The sequence below is a fragment of the Danio rerio genome, chromosome 9, assembly GCF_052040795.2.
Source record: "Danio rerio strain M-AB ecotype USA chromosome 9, GRCz13ab, whole genome shotgun sequence".
Lineage (NCBI taxonomy): Eukaryota > Metazoa > Chordata > Actinopteri > Cypriniformes > Danionidae > Danio > Danio rerio.
This window is the reverse complement of record NC_141029.1, coordinates 36,493,251-36,505,000: the sequence shown is the minus strand read 5'-3', so window position 1 is coordinate 36,505,000 and position 11,750 is coordinate 36,493,251. Positions and strand designations below refer to the sequence as shown.

Sequence of the window (11,750 nt, the reverse complement as noted above, 5' to 3'; positions counted from 1 at the left end):
GTGAAAGTTGTTTACAATATTGATCATCAAAAGAGTTAAAAATATAAATGTTATTAAACTTTTAGAATTACCATATTTTATCCATAACCTACAGAAGATAAACATAGTATGTAATAGTTACATAAAAAAGCGACATGCAAATAAAAAGCCATCTGCCTTTCAATTCTGTTTCCATTGGATTTCGACTACTGGATTTATTACACTAGATGAATGACACAATAACAGTGTTAGTTGACTTTGACACGTATACAGCACTTACATACATTAAAAATAAAGGTCACAAATTAACATAGAGGCTCCAATTGGCGGTCTCCAAAATTACACCAAGAATAGTGTGGTGCTGTAAATATTTTGCTCACCGTTTTTATAAAGTTAGGTTAATATAAAATAAAACAACTGAATAATGTCTATAAAAAATGATTTGGTCGTTAGACTGTTGCACTTTTTTGTGTTGTCAATAAGCTTGTTTTTATAGTTTTTATTGGTGTGTGTGTGTGTGTGTGTGTGTGTGTGTGTGTGTGTGTGTGTGTGTGTGTGTGTGTGTGTGTGTGTGTGTGTGTGTGTGTGCACCTTGTGTGCAATGTTTGTATGTTTATAACTACCTCCAAGGATAGATTGGGTCGCGAGCCACTGGAATTGTTATTTTGGGGGTCGCAAGTTGAAAAGTTTGGGAACCTCTGACTTAGGGTATGCTTTAATCTATGTTTCACGTCCATGAGAAGGCACAAATCTGACCACTGAAACCACTGACCTAAACTCTTTCTTAAACCCAGCCAATAGTGTTTTTCGAAAGCAAATGTAAGAAAAAAGTGCACCGTGACTGCATAGTTTGACCTTGATTTTACATGGCAATTTCCTCTTTTGTGACAATGCATTTCACCAGATTTAAACCAGTAAAAGTGCTCTGCATCATAAGTACAACATCTTACAAAGTGAAACACACAAACGTATTTAGTTACAAATCATAGACACTGTTAAGTTTTTTTGTGATATTTATTTAGTGTTGTGCAAAGAACTGCATAAAAACAGTCCTTTATTGCTCAATAATTCGTCCCTGTAAATATCATTAGTGTGAAAAGGAACAAAAGTTGTTGCGTCATACTGTCATGGATCATTCATTTTACTAGGAAACTGCAGTGAAACTTATCTTCCAAGTTAGGGTTGAGTGGATAGACAATAGCTCCTTTCACACATACAGACCTTTCTGGATGATCACAGCTAATTTTCCAGAAAGGTGTGTATTTGTGAATAGGCCCTGTTTGAAAATACTGGTAAATTCGTTCCGGCAATTTTCCGGAAAGAGAAATTGTAACATTACAGTAATTTGCCAGAATGCTGCGCTGTGTGAACGCACAAGGAACATTGCCGGAAAAAGCAAATTTACGTCTAGAACGTGCTGACGTAAGACGTCTTCTTAAGCCAACCAAAACACGCAGATGCATCCACATCCGCGCTGTTTATGAAGATAAAAGCCTTTGAATATTTTTTCAGACACATTTAGCTGCTATATGTTAGTCAGATAACATTTCTATGTTCCTTTTAAATACCAGCTGTGTAAAAAGTTATCGATAAAATGCTTATGATAAACCACTGTTTGTTTACCTTCAAGCTGCTTCAGTTGCTTATGCACGTGAAGTGCAGGAGTGCCCTGGTGAGTCGCATGTTATTTACAATACTTATCCATCCACATATCTAGTAACGTAGTCAAGCGTGTAATCATTTAGCTGCGGTGCACGCTTCTATCTTTGGATGTCTCACAAGCAGATGCATAAATGGTAAAGCTTTAAATAAAAGTAAAACCGCCGGACCCCTTCTACACAAAACACAAACTGCCGGACCCCTTCTATGTTTACAAATACAATCGCAGTAGTTTAGAGGTCATTTCTGGTTAATGATGTCAGAATTTAGCAGTATTTTGGAATGGATGTGTGAATGGTCTTTTACGGAAATATTCCGGAACGTCTGTGCCTGTGTGAACACCTTTTTTATAAATTGCACGTTTGACAGTTTATCAAGGATGTAATACTGGATCGCGTCTTGGCAGGTGGTAATTTGTGTGTAATCTTTATCAATTTATGATTTGGTTATGGGTAAAACAAAGACCATGCAGGTCTGGTAGTTGAAACGGTAGGCTACAAATAATTAATTTGTTATGAATTAATTAATTATTCATCAATAATTAATTCACCGCCGCCTACGATGCCATCGTTCATCGCAATGTTCCATTAGACAGTGTAGGATGCCAAATTGGTCGACATCGTTCAACCCTAGTTTAAGTACATTTTTTGTGGTTGTGGGCTGAAGCATCAATTCCCAATGAGCCTGTGTTGTATTATTTTTATGTTCATTTTTTCTCTTGAATTTTTGCAACAATTTTTTTTTAATTATTATATTTATACAAATTAAAAATTATAATATTGTATGTATTTGTGTTAATTACTATATCTAATGTTGACTGGATATGAATTAACACTGTGACATTTTACTGTATATTTTTGTTGACTTAATATAAAGTCTTTTAACTAAGTCCAAGCAACAATAATAGATATTGCCAATATCTTAGATATTAAATATTTTTGCTCTTGGTTGAAGTAATTGGAATTTTTATAGTGTTGTTGATGTGCTTAGTTGCATTATCCTAAACGTTGTCAACATTGTTATAACTGAGATAAATCTGTGAATTTAACTTTATTTCCTAGTTTATAGTGGATTTAAAGGGTTACATTATTTGAATTTATTAAAAGAGTTAATATTATGAATTGTGTTAATGAATTTTTAATAAATGTAATAATTCAGTGTTATTTTATTGCCTATTTGGAGGCTTGCTAAGGCCCCCTAGTGGGTCCTGGTCTCATGCTTCTAGAGCCTTTTCTAAATATTACTCATGAGTCAGTGGTTTGAATAAGAAAGTTGTTATGCTAGGTTCACACCAAAGGATAACTAGTCTGATTTTGAGATATTTCCTCCTCTTCTGACAAACTCAGGTATGCTGATTATCCTAGTGGTTCTAAAGATTATCTTATCAGGTTTTCCTTCTTATCAGGTGATAGATGTGACTTAAAGGGATAGTTCGCTCCAAAATGTAAATTTACTTTCCCTCAGGTGGATCCAAACCTTCATGAGTTTCTTTATTCTGTTCTGATGTAGTGAAATAAGCTAAAACCTGCAATTACTGATTTTCATAGTAGGAAATACAAATGTTATGGATGTCAATGGTTACAGGTTTCCATCTTTCTTCAGAATATCTTCTTTTGTGGTTAACAGAAGAAAGTCAAACAGGTTTAGAACAATTGAAAGACAAAAAAATTACAGAATTTTCAGTTTTTTAGGTTAACTATCCATTAAATTACCTCAGAAGAATGTCAGAAGACCCAACATCTTGTATATTTTTGATTAGAAATCCTGATGTCTGAGGGAACCCCAAGGACAAATGCACATGAGCTGGAAATTATAACGTGAAATGAAACAACATCCTTTCAATAATCTGACAGAAGATGGAAGCGTAACGAACTACGCACTATGTAAGCAAAACAACGAAATCTAGGGGGTTTTGACCTCATGTTTGTGGTCTCTAACGTTTTGAAAATCTTATAAGATGTAAAAAAAATATTTTATTGTTTACCCAGCATTACTGAGACTCCCCTACTGAAGTCCTGTTGGAAATAAACACGGTATTGTTAATGTATATATTAGATTTGTGGGACTGAAAAATGTTTTGTTTTGAGGAGTCAAGTCATTTTTGTAGTTCTAATTAATTGTCTAAGGAAAGATAGTTGTGGATACAGTGTGGACACATGATCACAAATGTGATCATTTAATATGAGAAACATGAATAATTCCATGCATGGAATAGGATAGCAAGCAATATCGAGGAACAGAAAAAAGGAAGCAAATGGCCCAGTGCCTTTCAGCCATGCTCCTTTCAAAAGTTGTTTTCCTGAAAATTAGGCAATTGACTAATGGTGTAAAATGCTGTTAATTAGCTGTACAGAAGCCCAAACAGGCTTTTTTGCCTGTAACTAATAAGAAATCAATTAGCTAATGAATTGGTCATTAAGTGAAAAGCTAATCTTAGCCAGGGTATTTTTTAATGATTTTGCCTATGATCCTGTCTAATTGCCGTTGTCATACAGAGCTCTCAGCTTTCAGCATGGCTAATGAAGCTTCATTAGATCATAACTGGCACTCTTGGAAGATTTAGAGGCAAACCTGCTTCCCAATTATTTTTAATTGCCAGACATTCACACAAACAAGCGCTGCACCTTGCAGAACAGGAGAGGAGATCTGGCAACGCCGGTGTCTCCTTCATTACTTCATTTGAAGCGATTAGAGCCATGTGCAGGGTCGCCGTTACACTGTTGTTTTTTTCCTCCTAATCTAAAGAGCCTCATCATTTCAAACCTGTGGGTTATTGTGCTCTTCGTCACTTTGATTTGCACCAAGCAAAAAGCTGTTTCTTCCTGCTCCACAGCTGGGGCTGTGTCACTCACACAAATGTACACACACACACACACACACACACAGACACTGTCTATATTTATTTCACTTATAAATGTGTCATTTTGCAACAACAAGAGACAGTGGATTCCTAGCAGCCATGTGTAATTTAGAGAAGACATCAGGCTGTATTTATTTATCAGTAGCATGACCGATGCTGGCACTTCTGTTCATAGGCAGTGGACTTTTTTAATAATAACAAACCATAGTCATGTTTTTAGTTTGACCAGAACCATAACATGAATTTGAAGATTATTTTATAAAGTTCCAAGATGCAAAACAGGTTTTAAAGCATAATATAGAAGAAAGTACAATAAGCTTTAAAGGGCACCTATGATGAAAATTGGACAGAAGTGTGTGTGGGTCCACAGTCATACTGGAGTAATATAAACACAATCAGTCTCTTTTTTTAAAAACTTTCTGATGTTAAAATAGGATCTAAATCCCTCCCGTTTTGAGGCTGACCGCAACATGATGGAGTGCGGTTTTCCCGCACATCGAATTGATTGACAGCCGCATATTAGCATGTCTAGTAACGCGTATAATCATATAAATAAGACAGGACGTGGACAAAGCAACTGGGATTAAAAGATCTGTTCAGCCCGCTGTGATCATCAATCATCATCAAAAGTGATTAAAAATGAGTTTAAAACGTTTTAAATCAGTGCACGTTTGTATTGATTTACAGCAATTTTACCGTCGTTACTTTATCACCACTGCTGCATGTTGGTACAATTATAAAAGAAGACGCTTCAATCCCGGTTTGTGGACGTTAAGTGAAGTTTCATAAACTAACTTCGAGAGGAGCACGTGATATGATTGAGCACGACTGGCTGCTCATCTGTAATCAGTCTTAATTCAATCAGAGTGATCCAAGCTTACAATAAATGGACTGGTTTTTCCCTACCGATTTTTCCCTACATTTTGGAAGCATCCCCCCTTCCACCCCATCTCCTCCTTTTCCCCCTTTTTTTAAGGTGAGCTCAGTTATCTCTGAGCTCAGGGTTCTCTCCCGAGACAGCATGCTATTAATGCAAAGCATATTTAAGTGGGAACTCTTGACATCAGGTTTATTTTATACATTAACATAACAGATATCCATACAGCAGTGGATACTAACATGTATCCTGTCACATTTTTCGTGTAAAAACAGTGCAAAGTTAAACGCGTGTTTTGTGTACTTTGTAACAACATTGTGTGTGACTCATCGTTGCAACTCAACTCCACAACAAATCCATCAAATAATCATTGGATAAGTTCTCACTTTAGTATTTCTCACAAACGTTACATTAGATCTGCTTCCCTCATGTCCGTCACTGTGCTGTTTATCTGACGCAACTGAGGTGGAGATTGAGACACACTCTGACAGGCATGTGACAATGGTGGGCGAGGAGAACTAGCATTAAAGGCACAGGCAACAAATACAGCTACATTGTGTTCAGAGCAGAAAATTCCAATATTCTGAAAGGTATAATACATAATCTGATGGGTGTTTTTAGATGAAACTTTACTGACATTCTAGAGACATGAAAGACTTATCTTAAATCTTGAAAAGGGGTACAATAGGTGTAAAGGTTTAAAGCTGTTGTTTTATGTTATGTTTTACACATATACAAAAAAACGTACGCTTTGACAAGTCTTTATACTTTCTATTTTGAAATTTCCCATAAATTATTATATTATTATATATAAATAACATAATATAATATACAACACCATAAAAATCTCTTTTCTTCTACAAGCTGCTGAATAGTATCCTTAACTATGACAGATTACATAATTATTACATGATTTAAATCTTTATTTTATAACAAATGGACTTATGCCTGGCAGGTGGTAGTTCTTTTTTAACAGACGTGTTGCTAAAGTGTGTTCCTTCCCACAACAACAAACACAGTATGGAGCCTGCAAATGCAGTCTGATTCATGAACAAATGACTCTTATGAACGGTTCTTTTTAATGAGCCATTCAGAAAGATGCATGAAAAAGCCTAAAGCACTAAAATTTAATGATGTATTATATAAAATATATAAAAATTTGAAACTGGAACTCAGTCTCTTTTATTTTATAACAGTTGGACTCTTGTGGCTCTTTTTCAGCGCTCTTTCCTATAAAAGCGAGGTGCTGAGTGCTGGCTATTTCAGACCGTAGACCAAACAAGGTCACAATTGTTCCCGTCACAGAGAACTTCACTACCCAACACTCTCTGCCCACATCTGAATTAACATATATATATCGAGTGAACACCAATTCATCCCCTCCCAGTAGCCCAGCTAATATGTGTCTAGTGACATGCCAAAAAAGCATGCCTTCAAGGCACTTATTCTTGGAAAATGAGGGCCGTTTTAGCCAGTGTGTTGATTTATAGCGAAGCCAACTGACTTGCCCTCACATAGAGAGAGAAAGATGGAGCGTTTTCACCGAGTGCCGGCTCGTTTTTGATTGGGGATGAATGGAACACCAGATGTCCATCAATATTTAGTAGTAAACATCACAAACGTGCATCACAATGTGGCAGATGAATGAGTGGTGTGGCAAAGCACTGTGGGTAAAAATCTGCCAACACCTCTCTGATATGCTCCAACTTTGCAGTTCTGCTCTGAATGATTGACAATAGGTTTTGTAGTTCAAACATAAGGGTGTGTGTTATTATAGGCTTAAAACATTTAATTTACAGTATGATTACAGCTCAGGTGAGCCGCGAGCATTAATTTTATCACACAGAATAATCAAATAACTCCTAACGTGATCAGGGGAAGCGCTGGTAATGAAACGCTCATACTGTGATTAGGACTTCTGGAAGGCTTCATTGGCTTAATCCAAAAATGCTCTGACTTGAACAGATGATGCATCCTAATTGACCGGTGCAAACAAATTTTGAAGGAAAGGTCATAAATTAAAAGTCTGTTTCATATTGCATTTTGCTCCATTTCAAGCTCCATAAACTGGATTAAATCGAATTACGCCATGCATAATTTAACTTATGATTCAGGGGTGAGCATATGCTCATTCATCCGATTCAATCATTTGAAATGTACACAGTAGGGCTTTGGAGCAGCCAATATGGCAGCTGAGGTGTGTGTGTGTGTGTAAGAGAGAGTGGATATTTGTACAAATATTTAGCTGTGATATGCATTGTGCAATATATTAGGGCTGGCCAATTAATTGAAAAGTAATCAAAATTCTGATTCAGAAGACATTCAGAAACTATAATCGATCTGATTTTTTTCAGGTCAACTTTTTCAATTCCTTTCCCTAACATGTGCAGCCACATCTGATCTCTGGTCAAGTAAGACGATGGACCTATCCTTGAGCCTACTTTTCACTACATTGACGATGATTGGAAGATATGATATGCTTTAAGACAGGATAATTTCCATTACATTAAAATTATTATTTACATAAATATATGTGTTTACAGAATATTTAAGAAATGAATTAAAATATTATTTACAGGATTTACATAAGTCATTTTATTTAGAAGAGATACTGCTTATTTTCTACTTTTTAATATAAAAAGCATTGAAAATAATTTTTTATATTTTAATAAGTTAATTTAAGAATATATATATTTTTTTTTCTAAAATTGAAGGTTATTTATTTATTTACTTTTTTATTTAAAAAAAGTTTGTTTTAGGCAATATGTATTTTACATTCAACGTTGATGTTCAATAAATAATCATAGATAGTAGATTGTGTGTGTCTCCTTCAATTAATATAAAATCAAGTAATGCAACCTTCATTCAAAAATCTCTAACTTGTTAATATTTGAGCATATTTACTGTACAAAACCTGTCAGTGAACTATGAGAGCAATAAATGAATAATTAAATAAAAAAAAGAATTGTTGTAAAATAAATGCTTAATAAATTGATATTTTGATTTTAGGCCAAATCGCCCAGCCCTACAATATATGCAATATTTTCTTCCAAAAAAATTCCTTACTAGGTAAACGTCCTTCTTCTATATTTCTCAATTCTGGCAGTGGACCAACAATTTTATATGTAGTAAATGTCAACACAAAACCACAATTATAGGTGTGCAGATTAAATTAACATAAAATACGGGGTTTTACCAACTACATTTCATGTTTTTTGTAGCAGAAAGAAAATCTTTACTATCTATCTATCTATCTATCTATCTATCTATCTATCTATCTATCTATCTATCTATCTATCTATCTATCTATCTATCTATCTATCTATCTATCTATCTATCTATCTATCTATCTATCTATCTATCTATCTATCTACACTGTAAAAAAAAATGCAGGGTTTCACACCATTCATGTTGTCCTAACACAAATCAATTAGGTTAATTCCCCAGTAATTGGGTTGTTTCAGCATTTTTTATAAATAAGTAGTCTGAAAGTATGTAAAATTTATCATAAGTAACAAATATTACAAAATAATTAGTAATTATGAATTTATTTATTTCCCAGTGATGGGTTGCGGCTGGAAGGGCATTCGCTGCATAAAACATGTGCTGGATAAGTTGGCGGTTAATTCCGCTGAGGTGACACAGATTAATAAAGGGACTTAGCCGAAAAGAAAATGAATAAATAAATTTATTTTTGTGTCTTAAAATCTCTTAAATTTCAAAAGCTAAATTTCAGGCCAAGTCTACTGGAATGTTGTGTTTTAGGTCTTAAATATTTGTTTTAACAGGTCTTAATTTTCCTATGTTCATGAATAGCTACCCAATCTGGCCATTACCACCCATAAAGTCACCAACAATACATCTCAATATTTTATTTAAAAATAGCATTTAATTGCTTTCTTTACCGATACATTTGCCTAAAAGTTCTCAATTTGTTTACTGCTGAGGATACTGACCTGACCTATGATTTTTATTATTAAATTAATATTGTAGACTGAAGTAACTGACAGCTATGTTCTGATCTATTCTTGGTAAGGGTTATATAGGATTTGTGAATGTGAATGGATATATTTGAAATTTAATTTAATTCATTTATTTAAAAATCCTCAAAATATGAATTAAAAAATATTAAAACTAAATGAATGTTATTGTATTATCAAATGTATTAAGGTGGCGCAGTAGGTAATGCTGTCGCCTCACAGCAAGAAGGTCGCTGGTTTGAGCCTCAGCTGGGTCAATTGGCGTTTCTGTATGGAGTTTGCTTGTTCTCCCCGCGTTCGTGTGGCTTTCCTTCGGACACTCCGGTTTTCCCCACAGTCTAAAGACATGCGGTACAGGTGAATTGGGTAGGCTATATTGTCCGTGGTGTATGAGTGTGTGTGTGGATGTTTTCCCAGATAAGTTGGCGGTTCATTCCGCTGTGGCGACTCCAGATTAATAAAGGGACTAGGCCGAAAAGCAAATGAATGAATGAATGTATTCAATTTTTAAAAATCTTGGTAAGGCTTATAGGGTTTGTGAATGTATATATTTGAATATTAACAAAAATATATTCAAACAAAAATATGATAGTATTATTACATTTCTAAAATATTTAGAATTTTTTGACAGGACAAGTGAACATCTTTTTTAACTGGGATATTTAAACAAATCCTTTGCATTTAACCCTGTATAAGATTAAAATTTCCTTCATAATGGTCTTAAAAATGTCTTTAAAAGTCTTAAATTTAACTTGAAATTTGCAGAAATCCTGATTATAAAAATTATTAATTTGCTAACCATATATAAGTTTGTCTATAATTTTTGCAGCTTGATGTTGCAAACTGATATTTTATTATTATATTATTCTTATTTTATATATATTTATGATCACACTTGTTTGTAGTGCAAGTTGTTTGACCGTTTTCAGTCGTTCAGTAATTTCTCCTATAGGCCGCTGAACGCACTTCCATATCGCAGAATAAGGTCAATAGACTTATGAAGAGATGTTTCAATTTAATTACCATCCCATAACTAAAATATGCAGTACATTTTAAATAAAGTTTAATAAATAAATGTATGTTCATGACATCCCATGCATCGACTAGCATGAGCAAATTGAAATATCGCAAAACGATACAAAGTTCGTTTTTTCCCCCCTCAGCTCTCAGTCAGAGAGTAAGTACATGCTCTCAGTCTGTTTGTCCAGCCTACTGGGGTCTGGACATCTGGGCGCAGCAAGATATACTCACACATTCACATACACACACACACACACACACAAACACTGGCGGCTGGATGAGGCCAGTCCTCCCTTGCAAGTATTATGTAAATTGAATTTGTTAATTCAGTGCCCCTGTCTCAGGAAAATCTGCCACCAACACCTGCCACCGTTTCAAACGCAAGGACGCAGATTCACAATGACACGGTCTTCATTAAATAAACAAACCAGGTTCCCTATAACAGCATTTGGTGGAAGGCACCATCAATTCTTATACATTTAGATCACAGCAATTGGAAATGACACTGGGGAGCTCTATCAGCCCGTCTCCAGACACATGGGGTGAAGAAGACAGGCTGTGCGACTGTCTGCGCATGCTTTGTGCTTCTCGCTTAAGACGATGACTGACGTATTTTTCAGCCACAGTTCCACTATCAAAGAAACTCTTGTGGCCTTCTGATGCATCATCTAAATTTCATAAAGACTCGGGCGACCAGAGCTCCTCTACAGCACGGCACTACCGGCAGTGCACTGTCTGTTTGCCTTTAACTTCGACAAGCGCTCTTTGTGCTTGTCTATCTCCTTTCTCCTCCACTTATATTGCCCTAACAGGATCAAGGCGGATCACTGACGTTCAGCATTGCATGGGAGGAAGTCGAAAAAGGTCCAGCACACCAAGGGGGATGCGATGCTTACCGGCGCAATATGACATTTCTTGCTGCAACTGTTATTAAATGTAGCACTATGCATGATAAAACGGGCAGATACGTCACTGTTAGATTCTTTTTTTTTTTGTTCTTTGGATAATACAAGCTCGATTTTAAAGATTTTTTGGATACAGAATGTTGATTCTAATAAAGCTCTTCTGGGTTGTTTGTGTAGCCCCTCAGGTTCGACACCTGCCTGCTCTAAACTCGTACTGGCAATTCCGGCATAGGAGGATGGTGCTCTTACAAGGATGCCAAAGACCGCAGCCTCTAGCAGCTGTCGCCAGAACTCCTCTTGAGAATAGGGGAGTTAGGTTTACCCGCAGTGCAAATGCTAGCTGACCTTTATTACGTGTGCAGCACTAGTACAGGTTAAACGTTGTGGGTTAGTTAGTCAGTTGAGGTATAAAAGATTTGAAAACCATTTATAAAAATATATGTCTACTTTAGGTTTGATTTGGGTTATTC

General features: G+C 35.5%; 1 protein-coding gene and 1 long non-coding RNA gene across 6 annotated transcripts in view; one reads left to right on the top strand and one right to left on the bottom strand.

The window, feature by feature from the left end:
• LOC147835345 (uncharacterized) overlaps positions 1-11,750 on the top strand; it is a 299,503-nt gene that overhangs the window by 184,658 nt on the left and 103,095 nt on the right. The window lies entirely within an intron of this gene.
• Positions 1-11,750, bottom strand: part of shox (shox homeobox) — a 63,035-nt gene that overhangs the window by 22,078 nt on the left and 29,207 nt on the right. The gene's annotated exons all lie outside the window — the stretch shown is intronic.